This window comes from Marmota monax, unplaced genomic scaffold, assembly GCF_021218885.2.
Source record: "Marmota monax isolate L192 unplaced genomic scaffold, Marmota_monax_Labrador192_F-V1.1 WCK01_AAM20220418_F8-fsc00063, whole genome shotgun sequence".
NCBI classification, from domain to species: domain Eukaryota; kingdom Metazoa; phylum Chordata; class Mammalia; order Rodentia; family Sciuridae; genus Marmota; species Marmota monax.
Genome location: NW_026693726.1, coordinates 5960978 through 5983844, shown reverse-complemented (window position 1 = coordinate 5983844; position 22867 = coordinate 5960978). Strand labels below are relative to the sequence as shown.

The window sequence follows — 22867 nt, the reverse complement described above, 5'->3', positions numbered from 1 at the left end:
AAAAATCAAAATACTGGATACACTCCCAACTTGGATTTCTCTAAGGGGAAGATGGAAATTGGTATGGTTTTTTTCCTACTCATTCCATGCTGAGCCAGGTGAAGGGACTATGAGGCATACATGTCTAAACTGTCAATGTTCCAACCTAGTAACCTCTTCTATAAGTGCCTATATTCTGTTACAATAGATACCAGATCCTTGGGCATACCCTTGCAAATCCTGAATGTTGCATATATTTCAGTTTTCTCTTTCCCTCCCCAGGAAGAAACCAGGAGCAGGGTTTCCTCTCCACACCATGCCGAGCTAGGGAATGGTCTATAATGAGCAAATGCCATTAGTTTTCCTTCCATTGTCCAGGCAGCTACTTTAATGATTGCTCAGGGTCTAGGAGCCTCTCAACTATTTTCTGCAATTCTCACAAAGAGAATTTATGAATGAATTGTTGAGTCAGTATCTCCATGAGAAGGAAGTGCCTAGCACCCAACTTCATTTTTCTGCCTAGCTATATTCCCTGACTACAACCCCCAATAAAATGCTGAAAAGAAATAATATAACACAATTCTTAAGGGAAAAGTAAGATTTAGGTTTTTGAAAAAAATACAAATTCTTGAGAGAGCACAAATACTACTTAATCATATTAATCCAGAAGAAAGAAATCAAATACCTTTTCTCTGTGTTCAAACATGAGTTCCCCTAGCAGACTTTCTCCCGAACACAATTTTTTTTGGCAGGATCGGGGTACTGAGGATTGAACTCAGGGGCACTCAACCACTGAGCCACATCCCCAGCCCTATTTTGTGTTTTATTTAGAGACAGGGTCTCACAGAGTTGCTTAGTGCCTCACCTTTGCTGAGGCTGACTTTGAACTCGCAATCCTCCTGCCTCAACCTCCCAAGCTGCTAGGGATTACAGGTATGTGCCACAGCACCCAGCATATAAACAAATTTTTTACTTTAAACTTTCAGCCATTTTATCAATAAAACAAAGTACATGATAAAAATAAAATATAAAGCAAGCCGTAGTATCAACAACTACACTGAAAAGAATGTTATTTGGGAGTCTAGAACTATTTCTATTTTTGGTTCTACCATTGCCTAAGTATAAGATCTGACTGTCTTCATGAAAAATAAATTGAGGGGCTGGGGATGTGGCTCAAGCGGTAGCGCGCTCGCCTGGCATGCGTGGCTGGGGTTCCATCCTCAGCACCACATACAAACAAAGATGTTGTGTCCACCGAAAACTAAAAAAAATGAATAAATATTAAAAAAAGAAAAAGAAATTGGACCAACTTAATGAGTAGTTTTCTAACTTTTCTCCTCCATAAAAGTATCTCTTCAAACAAATTTAAGTATTATGAACAACTCTATGGTTACTAATACTGAACAACTCAAGTATAGAAAAGAAATGGGCTTCAAAATTTTTTTAAGCTATGACCAAAATTTTTACTTTTGTAAAAACTTAGTTTCAGAACCGTCTCTAAATAAAATACAAAAACTGGTGATGTGGCTCAGTGGCCTAGTGCCCCTCAGTTCAATCACTGGTCCCCCAGCCACACAAACACACTGGAAAAAAAAAACCCACAAAAACACTTAGATACAGGTTTTCTTTAAATGTGTTGATTTTAACTTTCAGCATTATATTAAGAAACAAAGTATTCCTCCATGATTTTACTTTCTTGGCCTCATTTCATCCAATTTCTTTCCAACCACAATCCACTTGTTATTTGCCAGCCAGGTTATATGTTTCTGTGCCTTCATATTTTTGGAAAAGGTATCTTCTTTTAATTGAATATCCTTCCATGACTTCTCACCTATCAAAATTAAGGCACCAAAAACATTCAATAAATGGTGCTGACAAAACTAGAAATTCATATGTAGCAAAACGAAATTAAACCTCTGTGTCTCACCCTGCACAAAAATCAACTCAAAATGGATCAAACTAGAACAGAGACCCTGCACCTAATAGAAGAAAAAGTAGGCCCAAATCTTCACCATGTTGGCCTAGGATCTGATTTCCTTAACAAGACCCTTAAAGCACAAGAAGTAAAATCAAGCATCAATAAATGGAATGAATTCAAATTAAAAAGCTTCTTTTCAGCAAAGGAAACAATAATGTGAGGAAAGAGATTACAGATTGCCAGAAAAATCTACCATATGCACCTCCCACAAAGCATTAATCTCTAGAATATATTAACAACCAAAAAATAAATAACCCAATCAATAAATGGGCTAAGGAACTGAACAGACACTTCACAGAACAAGAAATACAATCCATCAACAAACATGAAAAAGTATTCAACATCTCTGGCAATTAGAGAAATGCAAATCAAAAGTACACTAAGATTTATCTCACTACAGTCAAAATGGCAATCATCACGAATACAGGCAACAATAAATATTGGTGAGGATGTGGAGAAAAAGGTACACATTGCTGGTGGGACTGCAAATTGGTACAACCACTATGAAAAGCAGTATGGAGATTCTTCAGAAAACTTGGAATGGAACCACCATTTGACCCAGGTATCCCACTCCTCAGTTTATACTCAAAGAACTCAGTATACTACAGTAATGCAGCCTCGTCAATGTTAATAGCAGCTCAATTCACAACAGCTAAACTATGGAACTAACCTAGATGTCCTTCAATAGGGGAATGGATAAAGAAAATGTGGTATATATATTCAATGGACTATTACTCAGCTTCGAAGAAGAATGAAATTATGGCATTTGCCAATAAATGGATGGAGTTGGAGAATATCATGCCAAGCAAAATAAGCCAATCCCCAGAAACCAAAGGCTGAATGTTTCCTCTAATATGCAGACACTATTTCCCAATAAAGGCACTAGAGAAGAACAGAGTTACCTTAGATTAGGTAGAGGGAGGTGAAGGGAGGGATGGAGAGGGGAGGGGATGTGGGGATAGGAAGGATAGTAGAACAAAACAGACATTATTACTTTATGTATATATGTAATTGCATGACCAATGTGATTCTACAACACGTACACTTAAAAAATGAGAAAATATATCCCATCTATCTACAATATATCAAAGTGCATAAATGCATTCTACTGACAATATAACTAATTAAAACAAATTTAAAAAATCCTAGTCAACTTTGAGGCTTAGCTCAAGTGCCACTTTTTTAGTCTTTGATGACCTCAATCTAACATTATTTGTTCCTCTCAACCCAGCAGTTTTACTTTCCTTATGCTACAGCTAGTACACATTTACCTCCAATACTTAAGGGTAGAACCCACAATTTCTTATTTATGTAGCATAAATGCTTTATCCTCAAAGACATCAAATGTTTACTATTATCAGTAAACAATATATCTTTAAATATTTATTGAAATAAATATTTATTGAAAAGATCAAAATACTGTAAAAGCAAGTCTATAATTTTGAATCTAATTGCAAAAAACCTTGCAAGGGAATAATAAATGTTTGTATTATTTTTCTGAAGGGTTCTATTAACTCATATGGTATACTGTATTTAGATAGTCTTAAAATATTGATAAATTCAACTTATATTAAAATTGAGTAGTGTTCATCAAACTGTAGGAATGGAGTGATAAAGAGAAAACACAACAGGGGAGAAATTATTTTCAGTTCTTACAAGTGGAAAGGAGTTAGTGGGCTGAGTATGGTGGGAAAAGGGGGAAGAGATTTAAAATTAAACATTCATAAGAATTAAATATAAGGAAACAACTGAAAATTATTTCACATAAGATGATCACATAAAAAACATGCTCATGACAATGGTAACCAACAAAAAGCAATATATAATTACATGAAAATAAAGACAACTACATATGAATGATCAGATGATTAATTAATATACTACATTGGCATTTCATAGAAAATTTTAATCTCTAATCCTGCAATTTTTTTTCCCCAATGTGTAAAAATTTCTGAAGGGTCAGCACTCAGGGACAAAAACAAGAACATTTTCAACATCACAAAGTAAATTTAAAACAACTTCAGTCCCATAAGCAGTGGTATTTGAGTAAGCTGGGTGAACCACACACTCGAGAACAAAGCCGGTATGGAATAGACAGAAGCATAAAACCACAAAAATCAAACTTTCCAGCATAATATTTGCGGTATGTTAATTGTAACATTAAGTTACTGAAATTTAAAAAAAAAAAGCAAAATCTGCTTGTGAGAAACAGACAGTAATCTATAAGAATAAGTATCAGGACTATGGTCACTCCTGAGTGCATCAGGTAAATGAGGTCAGGAAGACACATCAGAATTGCCCAGTGCCTATTCATTCATTTGGAGAGGCATTTAGATTATTGTTATTTAAATTTATAGCATAAAACAATTTCAAAAATCATCTTTGCTTCTTCACACTGTATCACTAATCCACTCAGATTTTCAACTAAGCAAATAAAAATCTTATTCTTAATCATGTAATACAACTATTAAATACTTGGGCAAGCTGGAATCATATGGCAGCAAGACTTTAAAAGGAAACAGAAGGGAAATAAATCTGGTAGGCAGCCTGTTCACCCACAGAGTTCACAAGGAATCCTCCACTCAGTAGGTTGAACACATTCACCAAGCTTGGGGATCACTCTCACTGAGGAGATGTAGCCCAAGGTGACTTACTCCCAGGAAGGCAGTGAGAGAAACCTAAGCAGCTGGGAAATTTAATTTTGGAAGCTATAAGCCTCTACTGCCTCCTCACAGTGGGGAAACGCTCTCACCTTCAGGCTCTCAATTATCATCAACAATCAAAGATTCACCTGGAGTCAGTATTCCATTACTGACCTATGATGTCTTTTTTGTGAAACCATTTCTTTTTTTTTTATTATTGGTTGTTCAAAACATTACAAAGCTCTTGACATATCATATTTCATACATTTGATTCAGGTGGGTTTTGAACTCCCAATTTTACCCCAAATACAGATTGCAGAATCACATCGGTTACACATCCACATTTTTACATAATGCCCTATTAGTAACTGTTGTATTCTGCTACCTTTCCTATCCTCTACTATCTCCCCTCCCCTCCCATCTTCTCTCTCTACCCCATCTACTGTAATTCATTTCTCTCCTTGTTTATTTTCCCATTCCCCTCACAACCTCTTATATGTACTTTTGTATAACAATGAGGATCTCCCTCCATTACCATGCAATTTCCCTTTTCTCTCCCTTTCCCTCCCACCTCATGTATCTGTTTAATGTTAATCTTTTCTTCCTGCTCTTCCTCCCTGCTTTGTTCTTAGTTGCTCTCATTATATCAAAGAAGACATTTGGTATTTGTTTTTTAGGGATTGGCTAGCTTCACTAAGCATAATCTGCTCTAGTGCCATCCATTTCCCTGCAAATTCCATGATTTTGTCATTTTTTAGTGCTGTATAATACTCCATTGTGTATAAATGCCACATTTTTTTTATCCATTCATCTATTGAAGGGTATCTGGGTTGGTTCCACAGTCTAGCGATTGTGAATTGTGCTGCTATGAACATCGATGTAGCAGTATCCCTGCAGTACGCTCTTTTAAGGTCTTCAGGGAATAGTCCGAGAAGGGCAATAGCTGGGTCAAATGGTGGTTCCATTCCCAGCTTTCCCAGGAATCTCCATACTGCTTTCCAGATTGGCCGCACCAGTTTGCAGTCCCACCAGCAATGTACAAGAGTACCGTTTTCCCCACATCCTCTCCAGCACTTGTTGTTTGACTTCATAATGGCTGCCAATCTTACTGGAGTGAGATGGTATCTTAGGGTGGTTTTGATTTGCATTTCTCTGACTGCTAGAGATGGTGAGCATTTTTTCATGTACTTGTTGATTGACTGTATGTCCTCCTCTGAGAAGTGTCTGTTCAGGTCCTTGGCCCATTTGTTGATTGGGTTATTTGTTTTCTTATTGTTTAATTTTTTGAGTTCTTTGTATACTCTGGATATTAGGGCTCTATCTGAAGTGTGAGGAGTAAAAATTTGTTCCCATGACGTAGGCTCCCTATTTACCTCTCTTATTGTTTCTCTTGCTGAGAAAAAACTTTTCAGTTTAAGTAGGTCCCTTTTGTTGATTCTTGTTATTAACTTTTGTGCTATGGGTGTCCTACTAAGGAATTTGGAGCCCGACCCCACAATATGTAGATCGGAGCCAACTTTTTCTTCTATCAGACGTAGAGTCTCTAATTTGATATCTAGCTCCTTGATCCACTTTGAGTTAACTTTTGTGCATGGCGAGAGGAGGGGATTCAGTTTCATTTTGTTGCATATGGATTTCCAGTTTTCCCAACACCATTTGTTGAAGATGCTATCCTTCCTCCATTGCATGCTTTTAGCTCCTTTATCAAATATAAGATAGCTGTAGCTTTGTGGAGTGAAACCATTTCTAACACCAAATGTGTGGAGTCTGCTGAACATCAACCAACTATCCAACAAGAACTTAGTATTTAACAATTCAACTCTGATACCAGACACAATCAGCACAGACGCCACAAGTTCAGGGCTCTGTCCCATAACAATAAACTAAGGGATCCTATAATCCCCTCAAATTCAATAATTTAACAGAACTCCTCACAGAATTCAACAAAATTTTACTTACACTTACCAGTTTATAAAAAGAATATAACTCAGGAACAGCCAGATGGAACACATATATATAAATCAAGGGAAGGAGCAGGAGGTGATGGGATATATAAATAATCCTGATAAACAGCTATAATTAAAGAAATCTTCTCCCCTCCCTCATCCTTTTGTTTTCCTAGTTTAGTCTGAAGAACTCCCCCCATTATGACTTAGAAAATGTTCCCTTTTTTACTTATGACAAAGCCAGACAATGAATTCACAAATTCCCATTTCTTGCCATAGTTAGCTGAACAGTTTTCACCTCAGTGTTCAAAAAATATTCATAACCTAAACTTTGCTTGTACTTCTCTTTCCTTCAAGACAAAACTTAACTTTGATCTACCCTCAGCCTAAGCCAACATATAGTCCCTATTATGCCTCCTAAGATCAGGCTGACTTCATGGTAAAACATTATCTGACCTGAGATCTGACTTGCCACTCGCCGTCCTGCCCTTCCCCAAAAACTTCCTTTTCTAATCTGCTCCTTCCTATGAAATGCACCCCTTTTCTGCCCAGATGCTTGCAGATCTTAGACTTGGTACTCTCCCCTCTTGGAATACTCCTTTACAATAAAGCCACTTCTTACCTAAATCTGCATTTGTTTTGACAGTCTAAAACAATTACCCTCTCAGAAAGGATAACATTTTTTCCTTCCCTTACAATTCCAACCACATCTACCTGTACATACCTACCTTTCCAGTGCTTTCCTTGTAAAAAACTCCTTCCATGGCCACTATGAGCATGCTAGCATACTTAACCTTGCAGGGGAGGCTAGCCAGGAAGAAATAACCAAACCTTCAACAACATCCTTTTGCAAGCTCAAGATAGATTTTGAGTTACAGGGCTCAGTATTTCTGCCTCCCAAAGTTATTCATTTAGGTTTAAATGAGAAATTCATGTTTGAAAAACCACTCAAATGAAGTATTTATGTTCTAGGAAGAAAACTGTAAGGCATTTATCTCTCCTACCTCAAAGCAAGTGTCTAACCCTTTCAAACAATAAACATGTCATTTAATTAATATTTCCATGATAACAAATCATTTATTAAATAATGGGTCACATGTGAATCTCGTCTCATCCCATGGGAATTAGGATTAAAACAGGATACAGAACAGAGTTATCCTGTCAAGCCATTTCCCAGCTTCCTACAGATCTCCCAGTACTTGTATATTACAGAGGCTGAAACAGAGCCTGTAAATTATATTTAAATAATTAAATATAATCTGACACTAAGTCAAAGTATCAGAAATATGTGGCCCTTTTTGAAGAACCACAAAGCTACCCTTGGGAAATCTTTTCAATTATGACTGGAATGTCAAAACGACCACTGAGATTTAAGAGGATTCTGAAAATAACTATTACATCAGGGAAGAATTCTCATTTTACCTCACCCTCCTATCAAGCAGCATTACTGCAAGGCCTAAACTACAGAATTTTGTTCCTAGGCCTTTGTTTCAGCTGACCAATCAATATAACTTCTACTTTGCCTGAAATCAGCAGGCAAGAGTCACAGTGGCTATCTACTCTACCAAAGTTTGATCACAGCTCTCCCAATCATAAAAGCTATTTTTCTCTGTCCTAATTCTATGGAAAGAATTGGTGCTCTCATACTATTCTTAAGCCAAGTTTGGCCCACTCTTATACTCTATGCAACCTTCTTGACACTCTTCATGCCTTATGAAAGACTGCTAAACCCAGTCTTTCCCTGGGCCTTGGAAAATAATCCCCAAATTAGTTTCTATTCAGAGATTTCTCAGGGATTGGGGTAGTATCAAGGTATTTTCAAGACATCTAAAGTACCTTTTTTTTGTTAAGAATATGAAGTTTCTGATTTGTTCCTCAACCTCCCCACCCAGGTTAGTGTAGAATCTTTAAACATGTGCACAGAGAAAAGGCCTCCATAACTTAAACAATGTATATGGTATTTTGGAACATCAAGTTAATTTCCTTTCTATCTGCAAACACATTGGTAAATTCCCAAATGATACCACCTGGAATGGCAATACTGACTGACTTCACTCCTTGAACCAACCACTACAACTGGTTTCCTGCAACAATTAAGTGACTGGGTTAAATAATATTTGTTTTTGTTTTTTGCTTTTTCATGGTATATTTCTTTATTTATAAACATCCACTTTGGTTTTTGTCAACGTCGTTTTACAGTTTTCAGTGCACAGGTATTACATGCATTTTTGTTACCTAAGTAATTTACACGTACTTGTTATTTTCAAAAGTATTGGTTTTGTTAAGGTTCTTTTTTCAATTATTTTATTGTTAATATATTGATTTTGTATATAGGCTTTTCATCCTGAACTTTTTAAACAATTTTTTTAATTTGTTTTAATTAAACATGTCAGTAGAATGCATTTATGCACCTTGATATATCGTACATAAAAGGGGTATAATTTCTCATTTTTCTGTTTATACATGTTGTAGAGTCACATCAGTCATGCTTGTTTGTTTTAATCTGAGGCTATTTTAAAATATTTATGACAATGCAAATTCAGGACTGCAGAATCACTAACCATAAAAAAAGAAAAAAATACAGTGTCAAGACTCCAAAGATCTGAGTTCTAATCCCAGGTCGGCCATCAACTTAAGCTGCTTTCCAGGGTCTTGTCTTAATGTATAATACATTTAATCAACACTGTTTCAGTTTCTGCTGCACGGAGTTAGAAATCTGTTATTTAGATTTCCAGATTATTCTTATGCACTGTAAAGTTGAAGAACCACTGTTTCAGGACCTTAAATTCTGTTTTACTTTGATACCATATGATAGTACTTTAGGCTACTGCTTTGTGTGTTATAGTTTTCTGTGTCAATGTAAAAGATTTTGTATTATTTTTCATTTCACAATAATTGAAGCTAATTAAGCTACTTTTTTGTTTAAATAAGAAAATAGTTTGATATGTTGCATCCATCTGAAAATAATTTATGGGACTAGAATGTTCAAACCTTTTGTGGTTAAAGTTAAGGGGAATAGAGCTTGTAGTAGTAGATAGTAATAGGAAGTAGACTTTCTGCCTCAGATAAAATTTTATTTGTAGGCACAAGACTGGGAAACAGGTAGGGTCCAGGAATTTGAACTTTAATTCTTTGTATACAATCAGGGTCTAATGGACCTCCTTATTTAAGCAGTATTATTCTATGACTTTTACTTTTCCTTAGCAATTTTTTCAAAGAAAAAATGGAAATTTTTTTTCAATAAAATAAAATCATTATCTTACAAATACTATCAAGGTTTGCTAGAAATTTTTATAAGTCTAAAAATCTATACAAGATGAAATCTTAGTGAACTTATTTTTTCCTACATCTTGAAACATTTTTTGCTATTTTATCAATCTAGAAATTTATCATTATTCATTGGTTATTCCAAACTATGCTATACTAAAATGACAACAAAGATAGAGTTGTTGCATGATGATGCAACAGTGAAATAAATTATTACATTAGTCATCTTTCAGTTTGTATTGCCCAGAGAAAGCAACCTTTACAAGGTATAGGTCTAGAAATAGCACTTTTGTAGTCTCTTTATATTTTAAAGCCTTCAGTGAACCCAACAGAAAATTAAAGCTTTTTTTTTTTCATTTTCATCCACAGTGTCAGAAAAAAAGCTAAAGAGAGGAAGATGAAGAAATTTACTGAACAAATTAGAAAATGCATGCAAAAAGACAAATAGCTACATTTTAGAATCTTAATAAGAAAACTGACCATAAACAAGATCTCAGATTATCAGTTTTTAGATTATGATATTTTAATTGAAATTCCTCAAACCTAAGAATCAATAAGCAAACAACATATTTCTAATTAATAAAAGAAATACTTTTCATTCAGTTATTCTGAAGGAAGGACGTTATCATGCAATATTTTGAAGTAAGCACTGAACCATCCTGTTTTACTAAAAGGATCGTATAATCTTTTTTCATCTTTTCCATCTGCATACCAAAATTTGCTTGGCATGATTTCTAAGAGGTCAAATGAAGATAGGTATATAAACAAAGGTGAACATGGGTGGAAACAGTAATGTAAAAATTTAAAAAAATTCATTGCACAGATTATTCTCGCTGGTATTTATAAACACACATGTGAAAATTCTTTAAAAGTAAAGAGCAAACATGGTCAGCCTCTCTTCAAAACCATGGTCTGCCGCAGTCTGGCTGGGCACAAAATCACGAGCCACTCAAGCAGGAACAAACTTTATTATTTTTTGAATCTGCCACCAATGTCTGGTACGCACCCGGGAAGATTTTTTCCACCCACGCGGCCTCCTCCCGGACCCGCAGAGAGAGCTCCTCCCCCGGAACTCCCTCCTACTGTACTTCCCCAACCAATGGGAACTCTCCAGGAGTCCCGTAGCCGGCCTAGGTGAACAGCAGGAGTCCAATATCCATATGAATGCAAATCTTAACATAATCATATCATCTCAATGGCTAGCTGGCATCACCTTTCCACCAAAAATGCCATGCATCATATACTTGGCTCTTAGCATCTCCCCCCTTCTGTTTAAGTAACAAGCAATCTGGCTAGGGACCATGCCTGTTAGGTTTGTCCAATTCAACATATGGTTCTTACCCATCATCGGAAAACTGACTTTTAGGCGTCAGCCTCCTGTCTTAGGTTGATACCACTGCAACTGGATCATACCCGTCACTGACTACCGGTCCAGCATATAGCCATACTTGTGGATAGGCCTATGTACCAGTGGGGGGGGGTGAGGTTCTTTGCCTCACCTTTGTTGGCCCCCAAATTTGGCCTTGGTGCCGGTGGGGGGGTGAGGTTCTTTACCTCACCTCTGTTGGCCCCCAAAATTAGACCATCACTAGTAGAAGGGAGGAGGATACAGAAATGTCATGACACCAAGTCAATTAACAGCTCCTAGGAAAAATTGCATCACTGATGACACATCAGCAAAGATACACTAGCACTACCATAATTCGCTGCATCAACAAATAGATCACAAAGCATACAAGTGATACATAGTCCAGGCAAGTTCTGTAAGAAGTTCAAAGCAGAGGAATCTATCAATATGTCCATATCCTCCCAAAATAAAGCATACAAGTGATACATAGTCCAGGCAAGTTTTGTAAGCAGTTCAAAGCAGAGGAATCTATCAATATGTCCATATCCTTCCAAAATAAATCGACTCATTTACTGAGCATTACTTGTTGAGTTATAAATCATTGATGTATCAGTTTACACGGTTTGTTGTGATAACTCTCGAAGAAGTTGTAGTTTGGTTTTATCTTTGTCTTCACCAGCACTGGGATGAAAATAGGAATTTTGACAATGATGCTAAAAAAAAAATATGTAACATTTCAACAGGTACTAAGAAAACAATATTTAGAACAATTTACATTATCCTGAACAGAATTATTAAATATAATGAAAAGGAAAGGTGAAAGTAAACAAACAGATCTGTTAACCTTCTATTTGTTCATATATTAAAACAATCCTCAACAGCTGTTCACCCAAATTAATTAAATTAAACTATTAAAATCACGTGAATAATAAAAAAAAAATTTTTGGATCCATGTGCATGAGCGCTCCTCATATGTGATACATGGACATACGCACATACAGACATACAACACAAAACAGAAGTGTGCACACGTAACATATAACACATAAGACAATAGTAAAGGCCTTGTAGCTTTACCTAGGTGAAATCTCCATTGCAATGTTCAAAAACTCCACAGTCAAAAAATAAAACTGATCAGAAAAAACATTAACCTAGGTCTGTATGAGCTCAAAAATAAAATAGAACTTTATGATGTGGGAAAAAGCAATAATAAAATAGATATTGAAAAAAGCATCCTGGTTAATCACTGTCGCAGATGTAAGAATAGCCAAGCTGGAGATCTGGATATCAGCTGTTATGGATTTGAGTCGAATCATTTTCCTTTTGGTCTGTAGAAATTGTTTTAGTTAATCTCTCTGGAATCCAAATCGGCTGCTGTTCTCCCTGTGGAAAAACACAAACAGACCCCGACTCCAGACTATCACTGGGTCAGGACCTTTCCATTGTCCTGTTAGAATATCTTTCCAAAGTACCTTAGGCTTATGTACAGTTTTGGATACAAATGTCTTTCCACAGCACTAAGCCCTGATGAATCCAAATTTAAAAAGTTTAGAGTAAAAAGGGTTATTTTAAGTTTATCTTTGGGGGATATATACCCCTTTCCAGTTCCCTCCTTTTGTTTTAATAAGTACATTTTAATAGTTTGATGAGCTCTTTCAACTATGCCTTGTCCTTGTGGATTGTATGGAATTCCTGTTATGTGAGTAATGCCAAATGATGAGCAAAATTGTTTAAAAGAGGTGGATGCATAACCAGGACCATTATTGGTTTTTAACTGTTTTGGAACGCCCACAGTGGCAAAATTTTGTAAGCAATGAGCTATAACATCTTTAGTTTTTTCTCCGGCATGAAGGGAGCCCATCAGAAATCCGGAAGAAGTATCAACTGTAACATGTAAATGTTTTAATTTTCCAAATTCTGGCAAGTGTGTGACGTCCATCTGCCAAATATGGTTAGGTATCAGTCCTCTAGGATTGACTCCAAGATTAACTTGTGGTAAAAATGTCACACAATTTTGACATTGTTTTATTATATGTCGGGCCTGTTCTTTATTATTTTAAAACGCTTTTGTAAAGTATTAGCATTGACATGGAACCTTTTATGAAAATTTATAGCTTCTTCTATTGTGGAGAAAATATGTATGTCATGTGTAGATTTATCTGCTAACTCATTGCCCAAACTAAGGGCTCCAGGCAATCCTGTATGTGCCCTGATATGTCCTATAAAGAATGGATCTTTTCTGTCCCAGATTAGACTTTGTATAGTGGAAAACAAAGAGAAAACAGTAGAAGAAGGGGAAATCCTACCAGCATCTTCAAGGGATACTATAGCATTAACTACATACTGACTATCAGAAAATAAATTAAATACAGAATCTTTAAACATCATAAAAGCTTGTAATACTGCATTAAGCTCTACCTTTTGAGCTGATTGTTTGGGTACTAAAAATGTAAAAGTTTGATCAGGGGTAACTACTGCTGCTGTACCATTATTTGACCCATCAGTGAATATATTTGGAGCATTCATGATAGGGGTTTTTTTTTGTCATCTTTGGAAAAACTACAGGATGTTTAGACCAAAAAGACAACAAAGGATTAGACGGTAAGTGATTATCAAATGAAACATTAGATTTACACATGATTATTGCCCAAGTATTTAACTCATTAGCTAACTCATCAATTTGATCTATAATATATGGAGTAATAATTTTATTGGGAGAAATCCCAAACACTCCCTTTGCTGCTTTTATTCCTTTGAGTATTAATTGTCCTACAGCCTCAGGATACCTAGTAAGAATAGTGTTAGGAGAATAAGATAAATGTATCCACAATAATGGACCTTCTTGCCAGAATACTCCTGTAGGAATATTTTTTGTTGGCAGTACAATAAATAATAAAGGCAAACTTATATCAATTCTATCCAAATGCATATTTTCCATATGTTTCAATGATTTTTAATGCCTTTCTTGCTTCAGGCGTCAACATGCGGGGTGAATTTGGATCTGATGGACCTTTTAGAATATCAAATAAAGATCCCAACTCTCCTGTTGGTATGCCTAGATAAGGCCTTATCCAATTTATGTCTCCTAATAACTTTTGAAAGTCGTTAAGTGATTTGAGTTGATCTACTCCTATTTGAATTTTGGGTGGACGGACCATGGTTGAGGATAATAAAACCCCTAAATAATTAATTGGAAGATTTAATTGTACTTTATCTATTGCTATCTCTAGATTATAATTTTTTAATAAATTTGTAAGTGTGGCATAACATTCTAGCAATGTGTTTTTATCTTTATGTGCCAATAACGCATCATCCATATAGTGAAATATTTGTAGTTCAGGATTTTGATTTCTAAGTGGCTGGATTGCTTTGTTAACATAAATTTGACACATAGTTGGACTATTAGCCATCCCTTGAGGGAGTACTTTCCATTCGTATCTCTGATCAGGACCTTCATGATTTAGTGCAGGGATAGTAAATGCAAAATGTGGACTATCCTCAGGATGAATTGGAATTGAAAAAAAAAAAATCTTTAATATCTATAGCTAAAACATACCAGGTTTTTGGTAAAGCAGACAATTGGGGAATCCCTGATTGAGCAGATCCCATAATAACCATCTCATTATTAACGGCTCTTAAATCTTGCAATAATCTCCATTTACCAGATTTCTTTTTAATGACAAAAATGGGAGTATTATGGGGAGATACGGAAGGTTGTATATGTCCCTCTGCTAATTATTGTTTGACCAGGTCATGGGCTATTTGTATCTTTTCTTTAGTCAGGGGCCACTGAGGAACCCACACTGGTCTTTCTGATTTCCAAGTAATTTTGATTGTCTCAGTGGCCCTTTCTGAAAACCCAATCCATGTCTATTTGTTTCTTGATCTATTTGAATTGGTGCTGTCATACCTTGTTCTTGTTCTCTTAATCTTTCTTCTTTCCTAAAGCCTTGTCTAGCCCTAGTAGTGGGCGCATTAGGATTGATGTTATTTGTTAATGTCAAACCTAATTGATCTAGGACATCTCGTCCCCATAAATTTATAGGAAGATGATCCAATACATAGGGCTGTATAGTTCCTTCACATCCTTCAGGATCCTTCCAATCTAATACCATTGCACTTCTATGGGGATTAGTTACCACTCCTAGGCCTCGAAGCATTTGAGTGGCTTGTTGTAATGGCCAATGTTTCGGCCATTCTTGATGAGATATGATGCTAAGGTCTGCACCTGTATCAAGTAGCCCATTAAAGTCATGTCCTTGAATATTTAGTTTTAGCATTGGGCAAGAATCTAGATTTAAAGACAGCATAGCCCAATCTACACCTGTGGAGCCTAATCCCCTGGAACCTCTTTCTACAGTACGACTGGAAAATTTATCATGTAGGCTGGGTATTATTAATAACTGCGCTATTCTATCTCCTGGTGAAATTACTGATATACCTCTTGGAGAACTAGCTATAATTTTTATTTCACCTTCGTAATCGGGATCAATTACCCCAGGCCTTATGATAAGTCCTTTTAGTGTTGAAGAACTGCGTCCCAATAATAAGCCTACTGTTCCTTGGGGAAGAGGTCCTTTTACTCCTGTGGGAATGATTTGAACTCCCATCTCTGGAGTTAGTACTGCTCTGGCAGAGGCGCAGATGTCCAACCCTGTGCTCCCTCTAGTTTGTCTGATGAGGGATTTAATGGATAATGCGTCCTGGGCACTACCTTGATGGTGTTGCTGGGTTCCTCCACTGCCCCGTATATTTCTGGTTTTGGGCCCTGGAGCATTGGGCCCTCCAGTCCGTTTTTTGGCAATGGAGCCTGATGTCTTTCTCCACGATATCGTGGGTAAACACTTGGTCCTTGTCTGTTTTTTGATAACGGAATACCCTCTATGGTGGTTTGAGAACGGCATTCATTAGCCCAATGTTTCCCTCTACGGCATCGTGGGCAAATACCCGGTATTCTATTCCTTTGATACCTAGCCTTGTTAAACCCTCCTCCTATGGGGCAACTCCTTTTAAAATGTCCTGTTTGATCACAATTATAGCATGTTTTTGGCCTGGCATCTAAAGCCTGTTGTACTGCTGCTAAGACTTGCCCTTGTTCATTAATGTCTCTACATAATTTAATATATGTGTTTAAATCTTCATGTTTCCATGGTCTGATGACCTCTCTGCAGCAACGATTTGCTTGGTCATAAGCCAGTTGTTTTATAAATGGCATTGCCTGTTCTGTATCTCCAAATACTCTAGATGCTGTCTGAATAAGCCTATCTACAAATTCAGCGTAAGGTTCATTAGCTCCTTGTATTACCTTAGATAATTGTCCTTGTAAATCTCCATGCCCCTGTAAAGTTTTCCACGACTTAATTGCATCTACAGCAATTTGTGCATATACGCCAGGATCATATTCAATTTGTTGCCGTTGACCCTCATAAGGTCCTTTTCCTAATAACATATCTAGATTTCTTTGAGGGTAACCGGCTGCTGCATTTCGCCTAGCTGTCTCCATGCAAAATTCCTCATTGGCAACCTTCCATAACAAATATTGTCCTCCATTTAGCACAGATCGACACATGTTAGCCCAATCTGCTGGCGTCATGTCTAAGTTGGTAATGGATTCGACCATGCTCACAGTGAAGGGTGCTTGCGGCCCGTAGGTTGTTACAGCCTCCTTCAATTGCTTCACTGTTTTGAAATCTAAAGCACGGTGAATTCGTTGCCCTCCTGCCTGCTCAAGTACAGGGCATGCTAATCTTTGGGGTCCTGCCTCAGGATTCCGTCCATCAACTATGGGAGTTGAGGGCCGCTCAGCTGTAGATGGAGCTGTTTGTTGAATTACGCCCTCTGGTGATAGAACGGGGTTAGTAGCAGCCTCCTGTTGTAATTCCCCGCCTGATGGTTGTTTTTCCTCTAAGCTTTCTTTCTTCAAATCTTCCTCTGTCTGACTAGCTTGAGAGACCTTCTCTTTCGCTTGACCTAACATGTTTTCTACCATAGTCTGGACCTCTAACAATTTACTTAACAGTCTTTCGGTTTGTTTTTTACTAGTTTCTAATCTACTATAAAGGTAACGCAACCCAATAAGATAGCATAAAACAAAACCGAAACAGAATGAAACAAAAACCGAACAAAGAAGAGTTGTATCAATTTTCTCTTTCTCAGGGCTGAACAACTTCAAACCTTGAGCCAACCATTTTTCCCAGTTTGCCTGAGAAAATTCTAGGGATAGGCAGCTTGAAACAAAAACAAGATAAATCAAAACGAGAACACATTGTTTTTTGAAATGGTCATCCATTTTGTTGCCTTCCCTCAGGGGCGAGCAATTTTACTCACCTCCAAGCTTCAGGCGTTCCCCGTGCGGGCCGCCAGTTGCCGCAGTCTGGCTGGGCACAAAATCACGAGCCACTCAAGCAGGAACAAACTTTATTATTTTTTGAAACTGCCGCCAATGTCCGGTGCACCTGGGAAGATTTTTTCCACCCACTCGGCCTCCTCCCGGACCCGCAGAGAGAGCTCCTCCCCCGGAACTCCCTCCTACTGTACTTCCCCAACCAATGGGAACTCTCCAGGAGTCCCGTAGCCGGCCTAGGTGAACAGCAGGAGTCCAATATCCATATGAATGCAAATCTTAACATAATCATATCATCTCAATGGCTAGCTGGTGTCACCTTTCGACCAAAAATGCCATGCATCATATACTTGGCTCTTAGCAATGGTCCATTAATATTTTCAAAAGTACTGCATTTTATGATAGAAAAAATGCAAAAATTACCAAATAATAATGATGGCCTCTTATAGAGATATATTTCAAATCTGGAATCCATATTATGTTTTGACCACACAAGTGCAAGAAGAACCAAAAGCAATGATATGCTAGGACGTACTGGAGATGAATTTGAAATCTGAAATCATCTTTATAAGATACTTTCATTCATTATGTGCAATTAGTTCAATTCAAAGATTTGCTCATTTCAGCAATATATATTTTCAAAAGCAGGAAAATTTGGAATAATGTGGGTTGTGTTGAAAATGTTCTTAAAATTTCTAGTAAGATTGTTTCTCTCTTAATTTTAATTTTGTAAATTATTCATAAAATGTAATGACAACAAAGATTTCTAATAAAGTAAGGACTAATAAGCATTATGGGTTGTTCCTATATGGTGTCAAGGAACACACTTTGATAAAGTCCTTTAAACAGTTTTCCAGAGCACTGTCTCAAATCAACTAATCATCAGATCAGAATTACCTGGGGCACCAGTTAAAAATAGTTCCCCAGGCTGACACAGATTTCATGAAAGGTCTTTGAAAGTATTCTTTTTAATAAATATCCAGGGAGAATTTGAAGATCAGCCATTGAAAAATGTAGCAATATGAAGTCAACTCCATAATTTTTTCTTGCCAATGGGATTATATTTCTTTCTTACTGAACCAACAAAAAAACAAACGTCTAACAACACTCTGACAGCATGACTTTGAGAAACATCTACACATTACTAGTAGGAGTGTAAACCAGCACAATTCAGGTAGAAAATGAGCTTACAGTATCTGCCAAAATTATAAATTAAAATACTCTATGACCCAGCAACATTACTTCAGATCTTAAGTCTACAAATATAACTTTTTAATATCAGCATTACAAATATACTTTTGCACAGGGGAAAGAACATGAAAATTTTACTCACTGCTCCACTGATTACAATAGCAAAAGATCTAAAAGTTATATACACACTAAAACAGCTCCAAAATATTGTCACTAACTCGAAAAAATAAAAGCACTGTAGAGTAACATATAAAGCATAACATTTGTGTTAAAGGGAAGGATGGAAATATATTTATACATCTGCCTGAATAGATACAAAATATCCCTGAATGGGCACCTAGGAAGCTTAAAACAGTTGGCTGCTTACCAAAAGGAATATGGTTGGCTAGAACACACAAAGGAAGGTTTTATAATGTATCTAGCAGATGGAGGATTATACGCCGCATGCATTTATTATTGCTTACATTTTGAGCTTACTGCCTCAAACACTACGTTTCCAAAATGCACTGGCAACACTTGCTAAGAAATTAATAAATGCCAATACAACTATTACTAACATTTTAAAGTTGTTTAGGGGAGTCTTTTTAGAAATCTCTTGGCATTTAATTTACTACTTTATTATGGAGTGACTATTTACCAAAATTCTTAAATCATTCCACTTATTTTAATTTTGTGGCCGAGACCAATTAATCTGTAATATTTCGGTATCATTAAAGGCACAAAAGTTGATAGACCTTAGTTGGTAATAGAAAAATTAAAAAAAAAAAAATACCTTTTACAGTTGCCCTCCACCTCAAACAGGAAAATATAAACAATGAATAAATTCCAGTAATTTAACCAATCATGTTTACATTTAAAACTCAAGATAACTTACAAGGCCTGCAGCTGTTGACAAAGTAACTTTCGTTTCTAAGCAATTGTTCTCTTAAATAAGTGGATAAGAATTTGGTAACGCAAGTGTACTTTCTAAATAATGAACAGAAGAGGGGGTACAAACAGTACATGCGTATGCAGATACTCTATATGGACTCAAAAACCCTAGAAAATGCCTTTCGAAAACTGACATATTAGAATATTCGACGATTCATTAATTGTGCTTTGATGAACCTGAAAACTTTCCATATCCGTACGCCTCCACTTTCCCATTATTAGAAGGAAACCCTGACGTGAAAGCTCTGAGTCACCAGATCTCCAGAGAGATTTCCTTGTGAACACACCCTACAGGAACAACGTTTCTCCTTTGGCTCCAACTTCTTCCCAAATAAGCGCCCAGCAAACAACCTCTCCCCCACCGCCTTCAGGAACCGAGGCTTCGCCCACTAAACAAACACCCCGTCCCCCGTCCAGATCCCGGACGTGCCGCCTGCGCCGCCGAGGAAGGTGATCGAGGACGTACGGATCCCAGGGGCGCACCGAGGCCAGCAGCTGTTTTTCTACCCACCTCTGGAGACCTTATCCCGGAGGGACAAGGAGGACAGAGAGACCCGTGCCCGAGAAGTCGCTGGGCTGTGGCGGGGGCTGCTGGCTCCGCCCCAGGCCGGGCCTCTAGGCAGCCCGCCCACCCCACCCCCCACCCTCAACCCGAGCGGGACCCTGTGCTGGGGACTCAGGGGCTGGCAGGGCTGCCGCTCAGGAAAACTTCCCCCCAGGTCCGGCTGGGCGCGAGGAGGGGCGCAGAACCCCCCGAGGAGGGGCGTCGCGGCCACCGCCGTGGCCATCCGAACACCGTTATGACCTGTACGTGCTCCGTGAAGTAGCTCGGGACCCCGGGGTCCCCAAGACTCGACGCTTTGTCCCAGCGCCCGGGACGTACCTGCTTTCCGTCGCAGCAGCTCACCTAGGACACCAACACCCGCTCGCCGCCGCCTCCGGTCACTGGCACCGACTTCCGAGACCCGGGGGAAGGAGAGCGGCGCGCGCCCGAGACCGCCCTCAAGGAGCGTCACGGCGCCGCCCCCGCCTTCCGCCCGCGCAAGCGCGCGGCGCCGGGCGCTCCCGTCGCCCTGGTAACGGGCGGCGAGGATGGGGAGGGGCGCGGGGTCCTGGCGGCCGCCCGGGGTCTGCCTCTCCGGTCTGGTTTCTGCCTGCTGTATCCGACGCCGCGCAGCTTCTCGGTTACGCTCAGGACTTTCTCCGCCTCCCACGGTCCGTGCCTTAGGATCGCGTGTCTCTGGCTCCCGGTTCTGTTTCCGCGTGTGATGACAGTTCCCGTCACCTTCAACACAAAGAGATCCCTACAAGCCGCGCTTCCTCTTTGGAGGTTTCCTCACCCAGTCTTCCCCTTCCACCCCTGCTGTCCTGTGACTGTCCTCCTGCTTGACTTCTCCAACTGGAGCTCAGAAACATTCATCCCACTATTTTTTCTCAGTTCCAATCCTATTTTTCTCCCTCAATTTTTTTAAGGCTTTTATTACTCTTTGTTCACCTGAGCTAATGTTCATTGCCTGTTGAGGGTTATGTGTGGTGTTTTGCAAAAATAATAGCTGTATCCTAATATAAAAACATAAAATCTATGATTTCATGAGTGTTAATTATGTGCCAAAAAATTGTAAGAGCTAGTCTTTACGGTAATCTATAAGATAGATACAACCCACCATTACAAAGAAACTGAATATTACCTTATCATGGAATACTGTAGTGTCCTTGAGAAAATAAAGTTAACATACAAGCAGTTTATTTATAGCTAAATTGTTTAGTGTTACAATAACCTAATCTGTGGTAAGACTACTAAAAATCTGAGCATAAAAGACATGGCAGATAAAATAAAAACCTCTGCCCCCAGGGAAATCATGCCTTAGCTGATGAAATAAACATTTAAAAACAATTATACTACAGCAGGACATAGTGATGCATGCCTGTAATCCTAGTGATTGTGGAGACTAAGGCAGGAGGATTGCCAGTTGGAGGCCAGCCTCAGCAATTTAGCAAAAACCTCAGCAACTTAGCGAGGCCCTGTCTCAAAATTAAAAAAAAAAAATTAAAAAGGATGGGGTTATAAAGTGACCCTGGGTTCAATCCCCAGAACAAAACATATATATATATATATATATATATATATATATATATATATATATATATATATTCATTCATATATATATATATATATATATATGAATGAATTGGAAAGGAAGAAATAAAACGTTTGTTCTCAGATGACATAATTGTCTACGTAGAAAATTCTTGAGAATTGGCAAAGTAATAAAACTAACCAGCAATTATAGCAAGTTGTAGAATACAAGGTTGACAACAAAAGTCAATTGTTTAGTTTTTTGTTTTGGTTTTGTACTGGAGGTTGAAACTCCTGCAGCGCATTACCACTGAGCTACATCCCCAGCCCTTTCTCTTTTAGGTCCTCACTAGGTTGCTTAGGTTGACCTTGAACTTGCCATCTTCCTGCCTCAGCCTCCTGAGTCAGAGATTACAGACATGAACCACCCCACCTGGCAATTGTTTTCTTATGTACTGGAGATAGACAATTGGAAATTGGAATTAAAACACAATGCCAATTATCTTAGCACCAAAATAAAAAGAAATACTTAGCTATAAATTTAATGAAATGTACATAAGGTCTATGCAAGGAAAACTATAAAGTTCTACTGAAAAAAATTAAATCTAAATAAATTGAAAGATATTCCGTGTTCATGGATAGGAAGACTGAATATTGTTAAGATTTCAGTTCCTCCCAACTTGATCTATAGATTTGACACAATCTCAGGCAAAATGCCAACAAATCATTTTGTGGATTACAGAAAAAATGAAGGAACCAAGAGCTAACACAATTCCAAAAAAGAGAAAGTATGAAACCTGACAGTACTGTTTTAGTTTGGCTTCTGTAACAAATTACCAAGGACTAGATGGCTTAAAAAATCAAGATATATAGATGTATATATCTTACAGTTCTGGAAACTGGGAGGGTCAAGATCCTTGTGCCTGAGGATCTGGGGTCTGGTAAGGGTCCACTTCCTGGTTTGAAGATAGCCACTTTGCATTGTATCTTCATGTGGCTGAGAACAGGAAAAGAGTATGTTCTCTGCTGTTAATTATTATAAAGGCACTAGTGTTACCATTAGTGCTCCACCTCTTGACCTAATTATCTCCCAAAGGGCCCATTTCCAAATACCATCCCACTTCGTAATAGCCTTCAACATATGAATTTAGGGAGAGGAACATTAA

The 22867-nt window shown here is 37.9% G+C and overlaps 1 protein-coding gene across 2 annotated transcripts in view; it reads right to left on the bottom strand.

Annotated features, from left to right (window-relative positions):
- Sdcbp (syndecan binding protein) overlaps positions 1-20654 on the bottom strand; it is a 41017-nt gene extending 20363 nt beyond the window's left edge. The window contains exon 1 of one of the 2 annotated variants that reach the window (XM_046460594.2): positions 20508-20654. The gene's annotated coding sequence lies outside the window, so the exon portion shown is untranslated. The remainder of the gene's footprint in view (positions 1-20507) is intronic. The other variant, XM_046460593.2, reaches the window with a different exon arrangement.
- Positions 20655-22867: the final 2213 nt, after the last annotated feature.